This window comes from Castor canadensis, chromosome 1 (assembly GCF_047511655.1).
Source record: "Castor canadensis chromosome 1, mCasCan1.hap1v2, whole genome shotgun sequence".
NCBI lineage: Eukaryota > Metazoa > Chordata > Mammalia > Rodentia > Castoridae > Castor > Castor canadensis.
Genome location: NC_133386.1, coordinates 98,689,427 through 98,713,927, shown reverse-complemented (window position 1 = coordinate 98,713,927; position 24,501 = coordinate 98,689,427). Strand labels below are relative to the sequence as shown.

Genomic DNA, 24,501 nt, shown 5'->3' with positions numbered 1-24,501 from the left:
AATTTTCTCAGCCAGATTCCTTATGAGGAAACAGATTCCAGGCAAAATGTATGTGCTATGACTTCACTGGGTGTTGGATCCCCAGGAAGCAGTGACATGAGGATGATGGAAGCAGATAGGACAAAACAGAGAAAAGCAGGATAGGATGAGGCACTTTACTGAGAGCTTCAGCTCTGAACAATCTGAATAGGATGAGGACAGCCTGAGAAAGATAAGGTGAACTAGGGAGCCTCGATTAACCTGCTGTGCAGAGGGAGATGTAAGGCTTGATCGTCACCAGCTTTCTCTGGTCTTTTATCTCCCCTTCACTAAAAGTTCATGCCAGGGGTGTGCAATCTGCACACACACACACACACAAACACACACACACACACAAGGTTAAGTTGTATGTTTTTATAGGTCCCAAATTTTCTCTAACTCTACCCTGCCTCTAGAGCAGCAGCCTGATGCATATTCCTGCCCCAGTCATGTGACTTGTGAACTCTATTGAGTATGTACTAAACTTCAGTCTATTCACACTTATGAGTTGGGTTATGGCTCTGAATCACAGAAAGTTGTCATATTGTCTCTTAGAAAATCAGGGTGCTCTTATTAGAATAATAATATCAAGCAACCCCGGTGTTTGCTGATTGTGGGGCTCAGCAATGCCCTGTGCAAGAGCTCTGTGATTCTTTCCCCAGGTTTGCTGCCTTTTGATTCCCTAGAAGCTACTTCAGCTCAGACACTGGGTCTACTTTTAAGTCAGAAACAGAGAATGAGCAAATATCCATGTAATTTTCCTTCTATTAGGAAAACAAAGCTTAAGCAGTAACTTATTTCTAATTTTGTGATAGCAAATGACTGTACAAGACACTAAGAAGGGGACACACAGCTCCCCTCTCAAAATTGCAATGACTAAGGAAAAGAGCAGTAAAGATACTAAGATGACTGTATGTGGCCCCAAAATGAATTGATTCATGTTCTTAACTGTAATATCTTTGTGAGAAAAAGAAATAATCATACTTAATCTTGTAATGCAGCACAAAGCAATATACTTTAAAATTCTCATCTTTCTTGAAATTTAGGTGATGTGAAAGATTGGAAAAAAGAAAATGATTATGAATATTATTAATAGACTCTAGGCTGAACATTCACCCAGGACTCTCACACTATTTAAAGACTATAGTCATAAATCACTAGACTGCACAATTCTAATTTGCTAGACTTATTTAATAAGCCTCAGATCAATAAAAGCACATAAATGTTAAAACTCCAATGCAAACAACAAGAATCAGTTTAAACTCTATATATTCAGCTATTTTACCTTAAAGCCTTGAGGGGCAGACTATTTTAACTGCAGTAACAAGTATAAATTCTCCATTTTAATAGTAAATTACCTTTCAAAAGAAACAATAGCTGCAAGAGACACTGAGTCAAGTACTTCAATTGGCTGACATGATCTCTCATTCTGAAATACTTCTCAGAATCAGGTGCCCATCTGCAACTTCCTCAGACTGACAGTTTCTAAAAGGTAGACTCATGCTACAAATGGTTTAAATGTCTAAAATTTAAGCAATAAAAGGCAGCTCAGAAAAATAAAGATGTTATGTCTCTTAGAGTATTCTTTAGTAAGAAATAAACTGGCATTCAGTCTCTTTATTTTCTTTAACCATGAAATGTTTTAAGATAATTGTCAATTTTTAAAGTTATTTGGTCTCTCATGTGACTCAGAGTGGTGAATGCAGTAGCTAAGATGTTTTCTTGATTTGAAGTGCATGAAGTTTTAATTTTAAATATTTTAAGGGAAGTGATTTTAATCACCTTCAGAAAAAGAACTGTAGTATAACACCAGATATTTGGAGAGCATTTATATTTTCTAAACTAGGCATACAGATGAAAAATAAAACCTTGGTACTTATACAAATTAATGCTCAATATTGATATATTGATGATTCATTTTTACACGGCATGTATTGTCCATGTATCTGTGTGGCTGCCTGAGAATTTAGGCCAATGTTGTTTCAACAACACAACATTTAATATCTGATTATACTATATTTTTTCTAAATTTTTATATGTAGCTTCCTTCAGGTAAGTGCCAAAATAGCTTTTGTCTTTTCTACAAAATAATTATAACATAAATGTATTGTTTACTTATTCATTACTCATGCCTAAGGATTTCATTATCTTTCTTTTTAAGATATAGTACTGTGAAATATATATAAAAAGGTTTCTATTATAAATGATTTTCTAAGAAATCATGTCTTTTTGAAAGAGACAGTTTCTTTTGTGATTGCAACAAGAATCTGTGTCTTTGTCTTACCAAAGTAATTCTGAAGAGTTATGTGGATTTTTAAGTTAGTTTTTTAATATTCTTTTGATAATAAGTTCATGTAACATAGAAAGAGGGAATCATATTATTTTAAAATAAATATTATTTAATATTGAATATAGGAAAGCTTTAGATATAATCATAACATACATTTATAGATATCTTAACACATAATTTCTGATGCTATGAATGTTTAAAGTCATAGAATTAAGTATTTATATTTACTACAAACCTTTCAAAGAAATTATAATATAGAATGAATAACTGGTATTTACCTGTCTAGTGAAAAATGAAACCAAGCATATGAGGATACTAAATTGTTTTTAAGTTCAAAGAAAAAGATCCCCTTTGAAATTTGTCTTTCATTATTTCCAGCTTTTTCAATGCAAAAAAAGTAAATAGTCTCTGGATTTTTCAGTACCATTTGTTGAATGGTCATATATTGACAAAAAGTGTGAATTTGAAAAAAAATTCTGTTTTCATTTTTGATCGTGTCATCTTACTCTGAAATAAAACATTATAATTTCTGGTTTTGGAAATTTGTGAGAGGAATTTTAATTTTCACTCCTAAACTAAAACAACTTTCCTGCAAAGCATCCTTGAGCATGAATGGTCTTGACAGTGTTTACTATAAATTCAAGATAAAATGAATATTGTTGCCTCTTAGCATTCTCAGAGGAATAGTTTCGCATTCCCTTCAGATATCAAAATTCATAGGTGCACAAGTCCCTTAGGCAAAATGGTAAAGTATTTGCATATAACTTCCACATATCCTCACATACGCTCCAATTGTCTCTACCTTGTTTTTAATACCTACTGCAGTGTAAATGCTATGTAAATAATTGCTATATTGAATCTTTTATGGAATGATGACAAGGAAAATTTCTCTACATGTTCACCACAGAAGTAAATTTTTTAAAACATATTTTCAGTCCATGTTGGCTGAATCTCCAGGAAGATGAGACCCCATGGTTAGGGAGACCAACTGTGTATATATATGTACATGCATAGCCTCATAGCCTGGTGGTTAAAATTTTAAGACAGGCAAAGTACTTCACAGGTTCAATTGCGGCTCCACCTTGAAAGGCTATGTGGCTTTTTTGTGCCTTTGATCCTTACCTGTGAAATTGGAATAATAAGTGGGCACAACCCTTAAGATTATTATAAAAATCAAATGAGCTAATATATGTGAAACTATTAGAACTATTCCTTGTACCAGTCGTGTTGAAGAATTCAATAAATATCACTTACTATTGATCCCTGATGGCATAGATCATTTATATATGCTTTAAAAGATTACTGCTTAACATTTGATGATTGGTGTTAGTGCTTTTTCATTTTTTTTTCATGTCTTACATATCTCACGCACCTTTCTTTTTGAACAAATCAGAAACCATCTTTAGAACAGTGTGCTTTAATTTCGTTCTGCTTTACAGGCCTCAGCTGTTATCATTTACTATTAAATACACCTCAAATAGTCTTTTGCCAACTTGTTTGTGCCAGCTTTACTGTAAATATAAAAGCAAATATTGGCCCTGAAGTCTTGTTTCAGCAACATGTTAAAAATGTTTTGCTAAGCATGTAGTCTATGTTATATCCTTAAAGATTATCCCAAAATAAAAATAATAAAATAAAATAAAATCTCAAAGAATATTTTCTCAGGCTTCCAAAAATGCTTCAGGAAGTTCACTTTTTAAAAAAATGTCCCTGGAGTATCTGTGCTTTGAAGTATTTCTACAAGTTTCCTAAACCTAAGCTATTTTGTTTTATTACTAAGTGGGTCTTGTTAGAGTCTGACGATTTAACTTGCACATGCTACACCTGAGAAAAAGCTAATTGCTGACCAATACTGATATAATTGAAAGCCCTGTTTAAAAAGATTAAAATTAAAATTATTTATAAATTTAAATACTTTGATAATACACTGAACTAATATTAAAATATTCATGTATTTTCTATTTATTGCAGTGACTTAGAAATTTCATTTATGTCTTATTTATAGCCAAGGATTTAAGTATCTTAAAAATCTTAACAGTAATGAAGAGAAAAATTAAAAAGAAAATTAGTAAGAGCAACAATAAAAATATTCATTTAAAATATTTTACAGAAATGTGTTTAATTGAAAAAAATATACTATTTTAATGAGATGGTTTTTAAAATCATTATGTAAATTGTTCTCACTCCCATAAGGAAAGAAAGGAGGAATATGTTTTGATCTAATGAAGCTTAGGAGATAGGAATTCATTCCCTTCCTTCTGCATAATGGAGTAACCCTAAATAAATGCATAATTATTTCTTCTTAATTATCTTTGCACAAAACACCAGAGGTTATGTGAGTAATAAGCTCCTGCATATTAAGGTGGAACTTACCACTTATCTTATCTGCATGTCCTATCATCACCCATGATAATATTCTGCTTCTCAGCCCAAATTCCCCACTTTGAATAAGTTTTGTTCTCAAATTGAGTACTCTCAAAAAGTCTGCTTTTGTATAAATATTCTTCATTATTTTTTCTCTTTTAAAAGAAAAACAAAATCAATTTAGATATACATGTTCTTTATCTGGTCAAAATCTCTCCCCCAAGTAATCCATCATACAAACATCTTTAAAATTTTTCATGCAGAAAGTAAGTTAAAGCAGTAAGCTTTAAGACTCAAGTCCAAAGTCTTTCTGATACCACTCAAGACTATGAAAATTCTGTTCTTTTCTGCATTGCAATGTTAGTTACCTCAGGATTGCCTAGAGGTCATGGTCAGTCTTCCTTTCAGAGGTCCTGATGCCCCTCAAGGAGTGACAGGAAAATGCTAGCAGTTGGTCTTTCTAACAAGTTCTCAGATGATGCTGAAAGTCTGTGACCAACCTTTCCCAATGAAACAAAATATGTTACAACCACTACCTCTGAATCACCAACCTTAACACCCATTGGTCCTAAACCTGGTAAAAACCAGGGCATGTATGTGTTTCCTATTTCTGTATATACTTAGCTTTGTAATAGGAAGACCAATAATTGCAAATGTCTATTATTAGGCCATGAATAGTATCATATACAAATTAGTTGCTATTCCTGTTAGTGGTACCAATTATTAGATTATTTAAAATATTTTTAGGCAAATATATAAATGCTCTAGCATTTCTACCTCATTGTTAACTCAAATTGGTAACATAGTGTTTGAGAGCTCTGTTAATGAAGGGATGTATAAAGGTATTCTAAAGTGGGTAATGTATTCTAACAGAGGAATGAGGACAGGGTAGAAACATCACTGATCTCCTTTCCTTCATTGACTCATCAATGTATGAGCTTGGAAAAGGCAAGCACTCATTCAGGCATAAATTTATTTTAAGAAATGAGATGGAGGGTGAATTTTACAATAAGTTGATAATATTAATTAAATATTAATATCTCTAGAACCAATCTAATAAATTTCTGCCTTTTAAAAAATTAATAATCCTAAATAACGGTATTTATTGAATGGGTATATTGTCAGAATATGGGAAAACACATTTATAAAATGGAAAACGGTAATTTGAATTCTATTTCAAACTTGTTCCATTTTTTTTTAAGGAAGTGAATGAAGCTTGACTCTATGAAATGCAACTAGTTAATTAATATCACATTCTGTAATTATGTTTACTAGCTTGTTCATCAATAAAATTAAGAGATTTTCTATTGGTGATTGACAGGATTCTTAAGATACCTTTTCCAGTTCCAAGATTCTTATTTCCTGGTTATTCAAGAAAGCAGTAATCCAGGCTCTGCTATGAAGTACCTCTGCAGATGTAATTATACTTACTAATCGGCTGATCTTAATTTTAGAGAGATTATACTAGATTGTCCAGGTGCACTTCAAAGTAGAAAAGGAAGGTGGAAAAGCCAGAGACATGCAAGAGAAGAGAAAGGTTGTTAGGTCATTGAAGGTGCTGCCAGAGAATGGGATTAAGGTAGTTCTTGTGAGACCCTTGGTTAGTTAATAAGAGCTGAGAGTGAGTTGTAATAGAGAGAGACTGAGACCTGTCTTGTGCTTGGTTTCCTGTCTGTTGAAGTAGTGTTTTTCTCTTATGCTTGCTCCCACAGCTGTGATCCCATCTGACAAGAGGCCTTTACCAGAAGCAAGCACCATGCCCTTGAGTCTCCATAACTGTGATGGACAAATGTCTTTACTTTACAAATGTACCCAGATTTGGCTGCTTGTTATGGAGAAGCACTTGTTATGGACATATGACACAAAGTCATATGACGCACTCACCCAAGGAGAGATTATAATGTATGTGAATGCACCTTGAGTTTCAGGGGTTTTAAAAAATTAAGTTTCATGTAATTCCCATAATGTGGGGATATCAGGAGGTATCTCACAAGTTTTATCCACTTTATTTCTTTCCCTGAGGACAAAACAGAGAGAAAAATAAAAATAAGCATCCCATAAGAGAGATTTATCAGAACTCCTAATTTCTTGTTTTTTTTAAATTTATTGTTGTGCTGGGTGTGTGTACATTGTAGCATTAACAAAACTTCTTACAATATATCAAATGTATCATACTTGAATTCACCCACTATGCCATCCTAATTTCACCAGGAAACATATTTTGTCATTAATTCCCCAGCCATATACTATTTCAGTATACACATTAGTATGCATTCTTATAGCTCTGTGTGTACACAGAGAGATGTTTTTATATGTGTGCCTTCATCACATGGGTGTATTGATAAATCATACATACTTCATTGGAAATATATCATAAGTATAAAGAAGAGCACAGCAACTTTCCTACACCATTAACCACAAAGAAAACATACCAAACAGCAGCCAAATGCTTGTCTAACTGTAACAAATACTTGAAATGTGAAATTCTTGAACCATGCTGATTGTCTTTGTCACAGGCTTGTCTTTGTGCTCACTAATGATCGAATGATTATGTTGATTACCATTGAGCCTAGCCATGCTGTTGTAAAGTGTACAGACAGGTACAATAAGCACACATATCACTACATCACACAGCAATCCAAGTGTCAGGTAAGGAAATCACAAGTGAAAAAATTGACAAAATTATCCCTGGAATCCCTAGAGTAATTGTTATATTTCTAAGCATAGTAAAAACAATAATGAGATATTTTGCTTTTCCTCTTTTCTCAGCATTCCATGGTTATTCATTTACAATGATTCCAGGATGATAGCCATGAACAATAAACTATTATGAATAGAAAAACATTGCAGAAAACTCTTAATGTTAAGATATGGATATGGACGTTAATGTAGTTTGGCAAATATGTTTCATTCAATATTTTCTCTCATCATCTATTTGAAAATAATTGTATATGGTCATAAGGATTCTTCAGTCTAGAGTCATTTGTTCTTCTGTGACTCATGGGGAGACTGTATGAAGGAAGAATAAAGCTGGCCAGTACAAATATAATTCCTGGCCCAGTTACCATTCTGAGTCCTTCTTTTTCTCTTTCTTGGTAACAGCTGGATGAAATTACAATGGGGTCATATGCAAGACATTGGAATGAATTTTTCTTTAGTAGCAAAGACTAAAATGGAAGATATACTATCCATAATATGCAAATCTTTCTTACATTCTGTTTGGCTTTTCTCTGGAAGAACACCTGGCTCTTGAAGTCACAAGCCAATTTAGCAATCCAGAATATGTGAAGGGACATCCCTGTTGGTGGGTGATGTAGTGGGGTTTAATCATATGTTCAATGAACCAGATACTATTCTCTGTGTCCTGAAGCTGAGGCATTCACTTTGGAACTTGTAAAGATGTTATCTTCTATTTTAAACTAAACCGTTTGTTTTAGTCTTAGCATTGCTTTCAAAATTAATAAGGTGGAACATGGGTGTTCATTTGTTAGAAATGTTCTTGTAAGAAACACGGTTCTTAGTTAAGAATGAAAAATGACATTTGATTATGTGCTTATGCTTTCAGCATTCATTCTTCAGTGTTATGAACCACACAATGTTTTGGAAAGGTAATTTAAAGAGTAAATCTAGACAGTCAATTTGTTCATCAGCTAAGCATTCAAGCAAAACATTTTATACACACTGCTTGAACCAGCAATTTTTAAAAACCATTGTTTGTCATAGTAGCAAACTGAATTATTCACTATATAGATTGGCATGAAAAGAAAAAAAAGTAAGAAGTATTGATCCTACATACATTCTTACTTTTCTTTATGCTGTAACATGTGATAACATTTTGCCTTATTATTTTATAAAAAAAAAATTCAGGTCAATACCTATTTGCTTAGCCCAAAACTTGGATGACTTCTTGAGCAGAGTATATTTTTTATTTTTATTTGCTACAGATGTACTCTTTTTTTTAAAATTTATTTATTTTTTTATTATTCATATGTGCATACAATGCTTGGGTCATTTCTTCCCCCTGCCCCAACTCCAACAGATGTACTCTTAAACTAATTTTGAAATGTGTAATAAGAATTTTAGCAAAGAAAACCCACCTCATGTTCTAACATCTTTCACAAAGGTCTTAGACTTCTGGGTTAGTAGTAGTTTACACATGTGGGAAGTAATGGGTGATAGGTCCATAGATTAGATGGTCCCAATAGCTATTCAATTAAAGTAGCTCAATTTAGCTGTGGCAAATTCTCAATTTAAAAATACTTATCTTATTTTCTAAAATATGAATTATATAAATTTTCTTACCTATACTACTGCATATATTCATGTATTTATATCTTATTTAATTTGCTTTTATTTTCTAACAAACAGTATTCACTCTCAAGGAATCATTTCAAATTAATTTAAAGAATCAAATGAGATAGAAAACAAACCCCAGCCATGTGTTCTTTAGCAAATACAGGTACAAGGAAAGGAAAAATCTTTGCCACACCAAAATTAAACACTAGAGAGTTGTTGTAGGTGGGCCCCAGTGGGTCACGCCTGCAATTCTAGCTACTCTAGAGGCAGAGATCAGGAAGATCACATTTTGAAGCCAGCCCCAGGCAAATAAATAGTTCCTGAGACCATATCTTGAAAATACCCAAGCTCTTGGCTCTCTCTACTCTCTCCCTCTCCCACCCAGCAATAAAGAATCTCATGGCCAGATCACTCCTCTCCACGTGGTCATTTTGGGGCCACATTTCCTTACATTTGGTGCCATGACTCAGGGCAGGTTTCCCCACTAATCCTGGTGGGACCTGGATTCTGACTCACCCCACGACCACCCTGAGGACATGACTGGCCAGGACTCATCCTTCCGTTCACCCTCGCTCGCATCCAACACTGGACATTCTTTGGTGAGTCCACATACCCTTCTTGGGCTCCCTTTGTGGTCTCTCCCTTCAGCGTCTCTGGGGTTTAAACACCCCCCTTTTTTGGATATCTCTGGGACTCAGATGGTAGAGGGGAGTTCTCTTCCCTCTGTTCAGCTTGGGTCTGTTTTTGTCGTCAGTCTCGGAGACCGCCCATCTGCATAGCCAGGCGCCGGGTGACCCACAGCCTCCAGGCCCAGGGTGCCCTACAAGCCACTTGAACACAGTTGGGTTTGACCCCAAATATAAAACCAAAAATTTGATCTGCTTTTGCACTCAAATTTGGCCCACTTATCCTTTAGACAACCAAAATCACTGGCCCCTTTTTGAGTCTTTAAATCCCAACCTTTTACAGGACATATAACTACTGTGAGCTATGGGGACGATGGGGAGAGATTCCATTATGTCCAAACCTTTTCATACCTCTGTCTAAATCCTGCTCTCTGACTTCAAACCCTCCCTCTGTACTTTCTGTTCCCCTGTGCGGATTCTATCAGCCTGTAAACCAGTTTCTAAATCAGCCAATTCCTCTCCAAACCTCCTCCTTCCCCATGTAAACAGACTTCTTGCACAGCTTACCATACCTATCTCCTCCTATCTTCCTGAAAAACTTTCCCTGTCATGGAGTTAAGCAAGCCACTCCTTGCCAATTCTGGCCTCAAGGCGATTCCAGCTCTGAGAGAGCTCATACTTTATTTGGTGACCTGAGAATGGAGGTTTCGTTTCCTGAAAGCCTGCCAGTACCAATCAATGGGAGTAATCTAGAGACACAGGTGATAGCTAATCCCTCGAGCATGTATCATGCCTACAGGCTCTGCCTTCCCCTCCCTTACCTAAGATGTCAGCACACCTTTCTGCCTCCTCCATGGTCTCACCACATGTCCTTTGTCTCTGTCTGCCTTCCCCTCCCTGGGCTTACTGGGACCCTGCCTCCCATGAAAAACCTGTAGCATGGTACCTTATGACTTAAGCTATTCCAACTAGTTTGTCAGGCCTCTCAGTAACTTTAAATCAGCTGCTTTACAAAACAGCTTGCAAAAAACCTGCAGCTGCCACACTCATGCTGTAACTCCACTCCCACAAGGGGAGGAGGGAAAACCAACAGGTGCACCTGTGCACAGGATGCCGGCTCCTGGACACAGCAAAAATGCCTGCCATAGCTAAGAAAATCCATAGAGGACCCAGCAAATCCTGGGCCGCCAGCCACATGTAGCGATGGCTGTGACCCACTGCCACTTCCCCTAGAATAAACGCACACAGAGTACACAGGAAGGGGGGAGGGGTGACAGGCCGCAAGATCAGGCCTAGGCAGTCAGGGTCATTTGTCCCAGGTGTGTGTGGAAGGAGTGGCGCCTTGCACAAGTTCTGCTTCTAGCCCCACCTCACACCTCAGGGCATCAGACCCTTGTAAGCCAATTGTTAACTCAAGGTTATAGTTCCAGAAATAACAAAATAGACATTACTGTGGTCTCTAAATTTCTCATTTAGAATTTTCTATACCTTTGGCCTCAGCATAAATTTTTACCTCCAAATATTAACACTAGTTGTCCCATATGGCACTGTTATTGGCCTGAAATGCCCTCTGAATGCCCTTACTACTAAATCAGAGTTCATTTACATATTTGCTTATGTGTCTTAAATGACTACCTTGTAACAGTGTTATGTTATACTTTATCTAAATATGGTATGAACATTTAAAAGGTTAAAAGTGTCAATTTATATAAAATAATGAGCTAAAGCTCTCTTTTATCTAAGAGTGTTACATTTAAATCCTGACAGCCCCTGCCTCCCACAGGTCACCTACCTAGGTGTGGCCTTAAAGGGACAGACTCACTCCCTGAATCATAAATGCATCAACCCAATCTTCCATTTCCCAACCCCCATACCATAAGACAGCTTACAGTTTTCCTGGCAGTTATAGGATTTTGCAGAATTTAGATCTCTAGGTATGTAGTCCCTGAACAGACACCTTTTTATGCTCCTCCTAATATTCCTATTTGGGTCTTAGATAATGTATGTCCACCCATTTCTCTTAGAAAAACTTGCCTCCAACAAACTCTGCTCCTCTGGCTCACTACCTGCCTTCTCAGGGAACTTCTCAGAAAGCATGCAGAACAGATCCTGCCCTACCCTATAACAATTTCTGTTAAACCAGGGCATCTTGTTCTTCAAAAGGATCTTCTACCCTCTCCTTTGATGGACCAGCCCTCATCTGGTCATTCTCATGACACCCACTGCTGTCAAGCTCAATAGGTTCCCCCAATGGCAGCACCTCTCAAGAAACAATTAGAAAATGGAGAAGGGAATTGGAGGACTTTTGAAATTGTCTAGGGAACAACATTTCACAGTGGTTCTTCTGGCCAATGCCCATCCTAATGCCTGTGTTCTTCCTCTCCTATTCTTAACCTTCCTCCCTTGTATCATACTACACGTCTGCTATTGATAATCAAAAATTTAACCAGTTGTACTTCCAGGGATACCAACCTCTCCAAAACGCGAGGATAGTTGGCTGATACCTACCATGCAGAGGTCGGAGGTTTGGCTCGAGGCTCTTTACGACCCGTGGCTACAAGGGACCTTCATCAACTTCAGGGAAGAGGAAATCTTCATTTTTGGAACCTGGGTGTACACCATCATGAGGCTCACCACCCCAACATTGTTTGCCAACTGACCCTCCCTTCCCCTACACCACCCCTTGTCAGCTCGAAGAAGCCAGGGCGAACACAACGCCCCCCTTCCTTAACAAACAAAAAAGGGAGGAATGTTGGCAATAATGGTGCCGATAAGTTTCAGTTCTTACTGCACCCTTAAGTTTCTGTTTTCCAGGGTCATGGTCCTGCCTCAAGTCTAGCTTGAATCCTCTTTCTGCTCCAACCTCCAATCAGCATGAACCATAAGATCCTAACCAATCAGATCATGCTGAGTCCCACTGAGGGGTATTTAAGCCCCTGCCCCTCTCTCCCTCTCTCTCTTGGCTCTCTCTACTCTCTCCCTCTCTGACCAGGCAGTAAAGAATCTCTTGACTGATCAAAAAAAAAAAAAAAGAAAGAAAATACCCAACACAAAACATGGCTGGCAGAGTGGTTCAGGAGGTACAGCACCTGCTTAAGAAGCATGAGGTCCTGTGTTCAAGCCCTGTGTGCAAAAAAAACAAAAAGATTTTGTAAATATAGGCATATCAGAAAAAAGTAGATATTTTACTTATAAGTAAAAAGAAACATTCTAAAAGGTTTGATGTATTAATGAAGTAAAATACAACTAAAGTTATGTAACTAATACTGTAGACTGAATAAACATAAATCCCAAAGTGATGATCTTCAAGGAGAAATTTGAAAGATTTATATGAGATTGGAAAATTCTAAATGCTACTCAGTAAGAACTAAAAAGCATTTAAAAAAAAGCAGAAAACAGCCTGGACCCAGTGGCTCTTGCCTATAAGTAATCCTAGATACTCAGGAGGCAGAGATCAAGGAATCACAGTTCAAACCCAACCCGGACAAATAGTTTGTGAGACCCTATCTCAAAAAGCCCATCACAAAAAAGGTCTAGTGGAGTGGTTGTAGGTTAGGCCCTGAGTTCAAGTCCCAGTACCACAAAAAAAAAGCAGAAATCAGGATGTGACAAAATTGGACAGCCTGACTACTGAATTTGACCTAATGACATTTAGAATTTTATTAAATGCATGGAAAATGCTATTTTCTCATTCATTTTAAATAAAATAACTGACACTCCAAAATTATTAAAAAAGAAAGTCTGTATAAAATAAGATGGTCCATAGATAGTACAGTAAATGAATGAATTATCCTTAATGTTTTAGTGACAAACCATCCTAAACTACCTTCATTTTCCTCTATTTTTCAATTTATGTAGAAATAATTTTGTACTAAAACGTAACTTTAAATACTTAGATAAAATTTATGCATACTGCTCTTACCTGACTGGTCTCACTTTTTCTTTCTAGTTTTATCTTGATAGTAGTAAATTTGTATTATAGAATCCTTTTTCTGGGCACCAGTACTTTCCATGGACTTGGCAAAAACAAAGAAAGTATGAAAGAATAGTACATTTTAAACAACATTTTTAAAATCCAGAACAAATGATAAAAGCAGCAGGACTTTTGGAGTGTCCACAAGGCTTATGAAGGAATGGTCAGCACTTTTACTATGCCATTTTACTCCAGACAGGAGAGCTCATAAACTGTACAACTATATTCTTCAAAGGACTATGGCTACCACAAAAATGTATATAATTATAAACTACCTTACAGAAAAGAATTGCAAAATTTTGTAATCCATTTGTCAGTAGTGGGGCATATTAGCTCTTTCCATAGCTCAGCTATTACAAATACTGCTGCAATAAACCTGGGTGTGCAAGTGCCTTTGTTGTAACCTGACTGACCTTCCTTTGGGTATACGCTTAAGAGTGGTATTACTGGATCATATGACAGTTCTCTTTTCAGTTGTTTTGAGGAGTCTCCATACTGTTTTCCATAGTGATTGTACTAATTTACATTCCCATCAAAAGTGTATGAGGGATACACACAGCCTTGCCAACATTTGTTGTTGGTTATGTTCTTAATGGCAGCCATTCTAACAGGAGTGAAATGGAATCTTAGTGTGGTTTTCATTTGCATTCCCTTTATGGCCAGAGATACTGAGCATTTCTTCATGTGTTTTTTAGCCATTTGGACTGTGCCTTTGAAAAAGCTCTGTTCAGTTCTTTTGCCCATTTCTTCATTGGGTCATTGAATTTTTGAGAGTTTACTTTGTGGTACTCATGTACAATGGAATTCTATTCAGCCATTCTTCATTCAAAGAAGAATAAAATTTTGTTCTTTGCAGGTAAATGGTTGTAACTGGAGAACATTTCTTAAGTGAAGTTAGCCAGGTTCAGAAGGCTAAAAGTTCCATGTTTTCTCTCATATATGGAATATAAACACAATACAAATGTAGCAATATTATGAAAAACAGGACACATCAAGAGGAGGTCACACACAAGAGAGGAGGGTAAAAGAAGGCAGTTAAGGTGTATTTATTCAAGAAAGAATATAGAATTTTTAAAACTAGTTGAAACAACCATAAGAAAGAGACTGAAGTATAAAGAAGAAAAATACAAGAAATGAACCAAATTGAGCTATAATACATACATACATGGAAATGTCACAAGAAAACTCCCTGTGTAACTATCTTAAACAAACAAAAATGTCATTTATTTTTCCATTCTTTTGCAAAATTGGAGAAGGGGAAGTCCTGCCTGGAGGGGTTGAACCAGTGAGAGGGGGAAGGAGGTAGGGAAAGTGTGTAATAGGGTGAATATAGTGCAAATGCTGGTACACATGAATGTAAATGGAAAAAAGATAACTGATGAAATAATTTCTCTAAAGAGGGAGGGAGATAAAGGAGAATGGTAAAGGGGTGAATTCAAGTATGAAATATTAGATATATTGTAAGAATATTTGGAAATGCCACAATGCACATCTAACCAGCACAACAATAAAATAAGACTTAAAAAAAGAATTGCTGTTTTCCTCATTATTAAAATATACAAATATGTAATTAAGTACACACTGCAATGTATTTTTATGTCTCTGTTTTCCTATATAACTTAGATGGAGATATAGAATGCCAGATAATACCCTCATAAATTTTATATAAATGGAATCATACACAATGTGTTCTTTTTTAGCTTACCTTGTTTAACTCAATATTAAATATGTGAGTTTCTCCCTTGTTCATGTATGTAGCATTAACATATTTTTAAATGTTTTTATTAGTATATGATAGCCATACAGGGGGTTTCATTATGACATTTCCAGATTATATATATATACCACAGTTTGGTTCACCCCCTTCATTATTCTCCTTCTTACCCCACTCCCCTTCTTAAAAAGAATTCAACAGTTTTCGATGTTCATACTCATTTGTGTATAGAACATACCTCAACCACATTCACCCTCCTTTACTCTCTTCATTTATGTGCCCCTCCTGCTATTTCCCTGCCTTTAAAATTACCTGTATACCATGCCTGTCCTTCATTGTTAAAGTACCTGTTCATTTTTCACAGGGTTTTAGCCTTGGCATTTTAACTATAGGTATATTGAAATTTATCAGTCCACTACCCCATTACTCTTCCTTACCCTTTCCCCCCTCACCTGCATTGTTCATTACTATTCTTTATGTTTTTGTTGTGTCATGTTCCTAAACAGACGTGATGTATTTCCGTATTACTCACTCTCTATTATTCTTTTCTTCCTCCTTTACTCTCATTTAATAGTTCCACTGTGGGGGAAAAATAAGAGAGAGAGAGAGAGAGAGCAAGAACAGAAATATATATGTATATATATATGTTCTGTCTATATCTATTATCTATCTGATAATGATTATATTTATATTTGCATCTATCTTCCACATATGAGAGAAAACATGCAACTTTGGTTTTCTGAACCTGGGTAACCTCACTTAAGATGATGTTCTCCAGCTCCATCCATTTACCTATGAATGACAAAATTTCATTCTTCTTTATGACTGAATAATATAACATTGTATACATGTACCACATTTTCTTCATCTGCTCATCAGTTTCAGGCTACCTGGGCTGTTTCTAAAGCTTGACTGTTGTGAGTGATGCTCCAATAAGTATGGGTGTGCCAGTGTCTTTACTGTATCCTGACTTACATCCCTTCAGGTATATGACTGGGAATGGTATTGGTGGATCATATCGTATTTCTGTTTTTAGCTTTTACAGGAGCCTCCATACTGTCTTCCATAGTGGTTGTACTAGTTTACATTCTCACCAGCAGTGTATGAGTGTTCCATTTTCCCACAGCCTTCTCAACATTTGCTGTTGTTTGTGTTCTTGATGGTAGTCATTCTAACAGAGTGAGGTGGCAACCTAATGTGGTTTTGATTCTCATTTCTTTTATGGCCAGGGATTTTGAGAATTTCTTTATGTGTTTTTTGGCCATTTGTACTTCTTCCTTTGAAAAGTTTCATTAGTTCATTTCTTCATTGGATCATTGAATATTTGGGAGTCTAGTGTTTTGAGCTCCTGTAAATTCTGGTTATTAATCCTTTGTCAGATGTACAGCTAGCAAAGATTTTCTCCCATTCTGTGGGCAGCCTGTGCAATATAGAGATGATTTTTTTGTTGTTGTTGTGCAGAAGCTTTTTAATTTCATGTGATCCCATTTGTCAATCCTTTCTCTTAGTTGCTGAACCACTTGAGTTTTGTTGTGGAAGTTATTGCCAATGCTTATTGCTTCCAGGGTATTTTCTGCTCTTTCCCACACTATGTTCAACATTTCATGTCTCATATTAAGGTCCTTAATCCACTTTGAGTGATACCTGTGCTTTTGAAAAATGTGTACTTTATAGAGTTCTACAATACACATTTGCTGATGGTGTTGTAAAATATCTCTGTATATGTTTATTTATTGTTTATCTGCTTACTATAACAGTTAAAATCTCCAAATACGTAAGTGTGGGTTAGTTTTTATTATAGTACTATTTGTTTCATATATATTGGATTCTTTATTTATAGTAACATAAAAATTTATGTTTGTGTTTTCTCACTGATCTTTTTATTTACGTGAAATAGTCTTTTTATCTTTCTTAACAGTTCTTTCCTTATAGAATACTTTGTTTCATATTTATATATCCTCATGAGCTTATTTTTCACTGTTGGGGACTGAACCTATTGATTAGCAAGTGCTCTACCACTGAGTCACCTCTCCAAGCCCATGTCAGTTTTTCTTTAGTTCTTTTTGCAGTGGTTATATTTTTCCACTTTTTATTTTTAATCTATGTTTGCCATTGCATTCAAAGTCTACCTTTTACAATTAAAGCAAACTTATTGCTACATTATTTTTCTATATTTCTATATAAATAAAATAAATTGCAAATTTTTAAAATTAATTTTAATGTGATTTTTATTCTATTTTCTGCTTTAGATACATTTCACCCCTCTTTCTCTACCTACTTGGGAGAGAAGGCTCAGATTCTTCATTTCCTCACCCTTTTTCACAGTTGTGCTCATGATAGCAAGTCATGAGACCCTTTCCTTTTATCTTAGTGGTCCTCAGATATCCAATGTGTTCTAGTTCCATTAGTGCTTTGGGTTAGGCAAGAATAAGATTCACCCCTTGGGCAGTGCACCCATTGGTCAGTGTTGGTGGGTTTATTCTGCACACTCACTTTCTTCCAAGGCACAAGATGTAGGTCAAGGTGAGCTATCCCAGCAAACTTGAGGTACCACCTTATATGAGTAAAGTGAAATTGTTCAGTCCTGTTTTAGTGTTGCTCTTCTTGGTTATGTGTACATTGGGAGTGCTACAACTTCTTTACTAGTTTCTGGACTTTTTGTAATGGTATTTTAGTTTGCATAACATCTTAATGTTACTCTATAGAACAAGGGCCAACTTTCTATCAAAACTCTTATTTTAATTTTAAGTCCTTGATATATATGTATGTGTGTAAGTATGTACACACACACACACGCACACACACACACACACGCACACATAATTGTTTGTCTTTCCCTAAAAACTTTCCATGGACATTTTGTTCTGTGTTCAGGAACAGGAAAACTTTTTGATTTAGTGAGACTTGCTGTACCTCAGGCTCTTCTCCAATGCTTCTCCATCCCATGCTGTTAAACAGGAAGCTGGTGGGTCTCTCTCCTAAGATCTGTGAGACTTCAGTAAACTTCATTCTGCCATCTGGTGGTTTTCATGCTCATTCTGTGTATTTCCACCCCATGGAGCTTAAGGTCTCCTGACAACCTTAAGAGGGTGACTAACACTATGCTCAAGACTCCTTTCCTTAGTAGGATTTTGTTTCCCAGAAAACTAGAAGACTACAAGAGGAAGTCATTCTGGCCTTCAGAAGTTATGTCCTAGGTCTCCCTCACTGTAAACTTTGTAAGTGTCCCACATGGAAAACTGGCTGTACATTTGTGCTCATCTGGTCATTAGTACCTCATCCATCCTCAATAAACATCAAAACCTGTGCTGATTTCACTTCTCCTCCAATACAGACCTTTGGAAGTCTATATCCAGAAAAGACAAAAAACATCTTGTTGAGAAAATGCCTAAAGATCATTATATCAGCTAGGAAGAGCTCAACTCTATGTACAAATTAGCTTCTATAGTCTTTCATTCCATGGTAGTCTGATGTTTTTCAAACTATGGGTGTTATAATTTACCTATTTTTTTAGTTTTTCAATGAAAATATTAGCTTCCTTTGATACACAAAATCTATCCAAAGAAGTAATTTCATTTATTTTTATATAGTTTCATAGACTCAAGCTTAGCTACACATTTTTGCATATTATGAAAACCAATAAATATTCCTCTAGAATTGTTATTTTAAGTTAAAATGACTAATATGAAGCACACGAATATTTTCTTAACTAGCCACATATGTAAGAAACAGCAAAAATGATAAATGAATTAAGACTATAGTATGTTTCCCAAGTATCATCTAAAACATTTGATGTGTGACAAGGAACAAATAAAACATATTGAGTATATATTCTCCTTAAAGAACTAAACACTCATTTGCTTCAATAGCACTAGGCCTTCAGAACACTTACTTTAAGGGAAAAAATATATTTTAAAGTTTTAATACCAACAAGCAATGCAAATAACTCTTCAAAGTCAATGTATGAGAAATGATTTAGAGTGTATATTGGGTAGAAATTTGATGGGCTCATGAAAATGGAATAGTATGTTATTTTGACAAAACAGGGCAGGGGAAAGACTTGACAATTACAAAAGTAGGATTTAAACAGAAAGAAAACAGTGAGCATTATAAGAAAGAAATCCATCTAGCTAGAAAGTGACAATATATGTTTACATTATGGAACAGTCTGCAGAAAGTATTTTCGTCAGGCAATTTTCTAATGAATACACTAGCTATTCACTTAAGGTTTTTTTTGGTGGTACTCAGGTTTGAACTCAGGGCCTAATGATTGGTAGGCAGGTGTTCTACCACTTGAGCCACTCCAACATCTTTTTCTTTTGTTGGGTATTTTGAGAACTATTTGCATGGGATGACCTCAAACCATGATCCTCTGATATCTGCATCTGAGTATCTAGGATTCACTTAAGTTTATCTAAAACAAGAATAATGAAAATTTTTAATATTAATGATAACCTACTTTACACTGAGGCAGGAACTGAGTCTCTAAGTTCTTGTGTTCATAATTTCTTTCTGTGCCTTAATTTTTTAGTGTGGTTAACACCTCCTACCTCCTCAAGCTGCCTTTAAGATAAAAGATCTAATATATGTAAAGTGGTAGCCAGATTAGAGTGTGGAATATGATAAGAAGCTAACAAACAAGCTTTTAATAAATAATTTTAGTATGTGAATAAAGAAGCAGTGATAGAATGGGAAGGGATAATACTTCTGGGAAAGTAAGGTACACTGAGCAAGTCATCCCTTTCTACTGTGTGCTGTTTTATTTTAAGCATTTCGTATTTGTTAGTTCGTTGATCATTAAATCACTAAGTCTCTGGTGGGATGAAGATCCTCATTTACATAACAGAAAACTGAGGCAAAGTTAGTAAAATTTCCCATGTTTTCACAGTTCTGGTGTCCCAGACACAAACATTGTACTAAATTTCTTTTCATTAAACATGTGAATATTAGCCATGTATGGTGGCTCACTCTTGTAATCCTATCTACTTGGGAGGGTTAGAACAGGAAGGTTGTGGTTCAAGGACAGCTTGGTTAAATAGCTTGTGAGACCCTCATCTCCAAAATAATGAGAGCAAAATGGATTGGAGGTGTGGCTCAAACGATAGGCAACTGCTTTGTAAGTTTGAAGGCCTGAAATCATAGTTCAGTCCCACCAAAATAAATAAATAAATAAATAAAGTATCACTGTACATCTGTACATCAGTATGCTTCAATCACACGAAACACACATGCAGACTTTAAAAATTTATACACATTCCCTCCTGTTCATGGCTCATTAGTTTTGGTTTGGTTTGAGAAAGGGTCTCACTTATTATGTAGCCCGGGCATCCCTTAAATTCACAATTCTCCTGTTTCCGCCTCCTGAGTGCTGGGATTTCAGGTGTGAACCACACAACCAGCTGCTCAATAGCCTCTGCAAATGGTTGGTATGAGTATTTTATCAAGGGAGTTGCTAGGAACAGCATTTGATGCTGTTGGGTGTTTTTAAAAAATGGTTGATTCATTCCCATCGCTAAGAAAGAAAACCAACATAAAATACTTCAAAGTTCTCATTTTTGTCAACTGTTTCTTCAGATTTAGACTTTTTACTTGGGATGTACTATCTCTACTTCACATAACTATTGTGAACAATGTTTTTCAAACCACTGAAAGACATTTACCTAAAGTTCTATGTGAAGCCAGAAAATCATACCTTATCTATGTGTTTGTGTATTTACATGTACAAATGTATACATATCATGTGTGCATATATTCATTATATATATATGTATATATATACATATATATATACATGTATATATATATATGTATATATATGTGTGTGTGTGTGTGTGTGTGTGTGCCTTTTCATAATTGTTTTGTACCAGGATCTCATTTGCAATGCCATGTTATATTTAGTAACCATGCTCCTTAGACCCTTGTAGTCATTACAGTTACCCAGACTTTGTTTTTTATCACCTTTACCACTTAAAGGAGGACTGCTCAGGTATTTTATAAAATGTCCCTCTATTGGGATTTGCCATAAGTTTGTTTGTTTTTGATAGTACTCAGTTTTGAACTCAAGGCTTTGTGCTTTGAAAGCAGGTGCTCTACTGCTAGAGCTATGTTTCTCGTCCTGATGTTATATTTTTAGGAAGAAGACCACAAGGGTAAGATGCCACTCTCTCCATAACACCAAGTGTGCATACAGTGAACATGACTAATCACTCTTGTGTGCTCTGATTGCCTGGCAGATGTACTGTTTTTAAAGTTGCTCCACTGTGAAATCTAGTGTACTTTTTGGAAGGAAGTTACAATGTACAGACAACGTACATGAGTGTGGAGTTCTGCTCCCCTTTCTCAAGGGCAAGTATACTCATAAATTATTTGAAATTCTTCTGCATAGTAGATTTATCTGCCCCACACCAGTTTAGCATATTTATTTACTCAGCATTCATTTTATTATTATAAACTCATGGATATTTATTTTATACATTGTATTATAATGCTGTAGTACTTCATTGTGTCATCCAAATTTTTCCAATTTGGGCCATAAAGAGGTTTTCTTCTTCTTTCATTTGGCTCCTGTTCATGTCACTTTGTCATAAACCCATAATTGTGCATGTGTCTGCATGTCTGTGTGTGTATTGTGCCTGCATGTGCATACGTATCTGTGCGCATGGTGTGTGTATGTGTAGAACTTGCTTCCTAGCACTGCAATGTACTCAAACTCACTTTATATATTTCTTGTCTCAATCTTAAAACCAGTAATTACTTTAAGGGGCCCTGGTTCACTTTATTGAAATAAGATTTGGCAGTACATATTGGCATAACTAGTGGAGTATTATTGCAACACACTTTCACAGCTGACAAATTATGGAAATGTATGGATGTATACCAGTCTGTGTGTATAAACTGTAAATATTTCCATATGTAAATATATATGTCCATATATGTATACAGCTAAACATGAAATTACATTCTAGATTCATACAAAGGTTTTAGCAAGTTGAGTTAGCCATGTGTATTTCTAGTTTGTTGTGAGACTTTAGCATAAACTGTAAGTGATTCTTTTCAATTTTTTTAATGTATTTAGCTAGTCTTGTGAAAATCTTGTTGTTGAAACATGCAATCTCTTCTACATTTGTACATTTGATTTGATAGTACTTTATTATAAATTTCTTTCTTTTCCTGGCTCAATAAGGGCTTATTTATTTTGAGAAAAATAGTACCAAACATCAAGCTGTTCACAAAATAATGCACAGTATCAACTTCAGGAAACAAATATTAAGAGTATTTGTTATATATTGTAATATAATAATTATTTTTCTAAAGGATGTAACTTTTATTAGTAAAAATACATCATAAAATTTGGGTTGAAAAGCCACACAGTACTTATGTGGGTCATAACACACATACCTCCAACCCAAAGCTGCTCTCAGGTGCTGTGACTAAATGAGATTGCCTTTGCAGTTAGGGTGGCAACTACTGAAACCATGTATGGATGGAAAGAACTGTACTCCCTGCATGACAAGAGATTATTTTGGAGGCAGTTGATAAAAACCAACATCCTTTTTATTTTTAAGTCATAAAGAGAAATCAAAATTAAAAGCAATAATTACTGGGAAAGACACAACACTAGAAGGAGCATCAAAGTGAAATGGAACCAGGTGCAGAGCAATAGGAATGAATGACATGGGAAGGATAGGGAGATGGTGAACATGTACTGAAGATACTATGGGAGAGGATCTGGTGACATTTTGATCTTAGACAAGTGCCAAGATAAAGAAATGATGGGATAGTTTCCTAAACCCCTATGTGCTTAAGAGTCATCCTCGCCATTGGCTTTGTCTCCATCATCCTCTCCTTCATCAGCATCTTTTTCATCATCCTTAACCAACTCTGGCTGGTCTCCCCCCTCAATATTCAGTATCATCATGGTACAGTAGCTCTCCCTCCTCAGCAGTCATCTACAGCCCCATCAGACTCCATTTTCACATTAGTCTCATCTTTCTTCTGGGAGCTGCTGTTCTGTTCCTCTTCTGAGTTTTCATTCTTCAGCTCTACTGCCTGTTTTCTCTGTTCCCTTTCAAATTTTGCTAGGCTTTCCAGTAGAGAATTTATCTTTCACTTTGCCTGGGTCAGCTCCTTCTTGATGGCCTGAAGGTTATCTCCTTTCAACATTCTAGACTTGGAAAAAGATCCCTGCTGACTACTCTTAGAATTGAAGCCACTTTTGCCCCATCATGGGGTGTTTCCTGACAAACACTGGTGTTCAGAGGGCAATACGGCCCAAGCAATAGCAAGCAGCAGCAGCACAAGTGCTGAGTAACTGTACATCCTGTTATAATAATCCAGTTGAAAGTAATAATCCAAGTCAAATAAGGAGCTGAATAGAGGGAACAGAGAAGTGTGTTCTGGAACTGATCTGTACATCTCCATTGCAGATTGTTTCACACCTGATTTTCTTCCTATCACTTTTGGCTCTGTAGACAAATTAATATCTAAAACCTGGCCAGCAATCATTCTGCCATCTTCTCCTGCTACAGCAGCCTGGGCATTTCTCTCATTAACATACTGGATGAAGGCAAAGCCTTTATGAACAGAGAAACCCACAATTATCCCATACTTGGAGAAAACTGCTTCCACCTCAGACTTCTTCACAACAAGTGTTGAGATTCCCATTGAATACACAGGCATTCATGGAGGGAGGGTCTGTCTTGTTGGTGACATTGCTAGTCATCGTGTTTGATGATAGGTTCCTCATAATGCTGAAAAGTGTAGCTGATGATTAAAAAAAAACTTTGATCACATGATAAAGCGAGAGCACACAAGGGAAGTATGAGGATAGGTAAGACACCTAAAAAACTAGATAGCATTTGTTGCCCTCAACACAGAGAAACTAAAGCAAATACTTTAAAGCAACTGAGGCCAATAGGAGAAGGGGACCAGGAACTAGAGAAAAGGTTAGTTCAAGAAGAATTAACTTAGAAGGTAGCACACATGCACAGGAAATCAATGCAAGTCAACTCCCTGTATAGCTATCCTTATCTCAACTAGCAAAAACCCTTGGTCCTTCCTATTATTTCTTATACTCTCTCTTCAACAAAAGTAGAGATAAGGGCAAAATAGTTTCTTCCTAGTAGCGAGGAGGTAGGGGGGCAGAGGGAGGGGGAGGGGGGATAAGGGAGGGGGTGGGGGAAGGGCAGAGAAATGACCCAAACATTGTATGCACATATGA

The 24,501-nt window shown here is 36.1% G+C and overlaps 1 pseudogene; it reads right to left on the bottom strand.

Moving 5' to 3' along the window:
• Window positions 1-23,082: 23,082 nt before the first annotated feature.
• Window positions 23,083-24,003, bottom strand: LOC109677950 (heterogeneous nuclear ribonucleoprotein C pseudogene; annotated as a pseudogene).
• Between the last annotated feature and the right edge of the window lie 498 nt (window positions 24,004-24,501).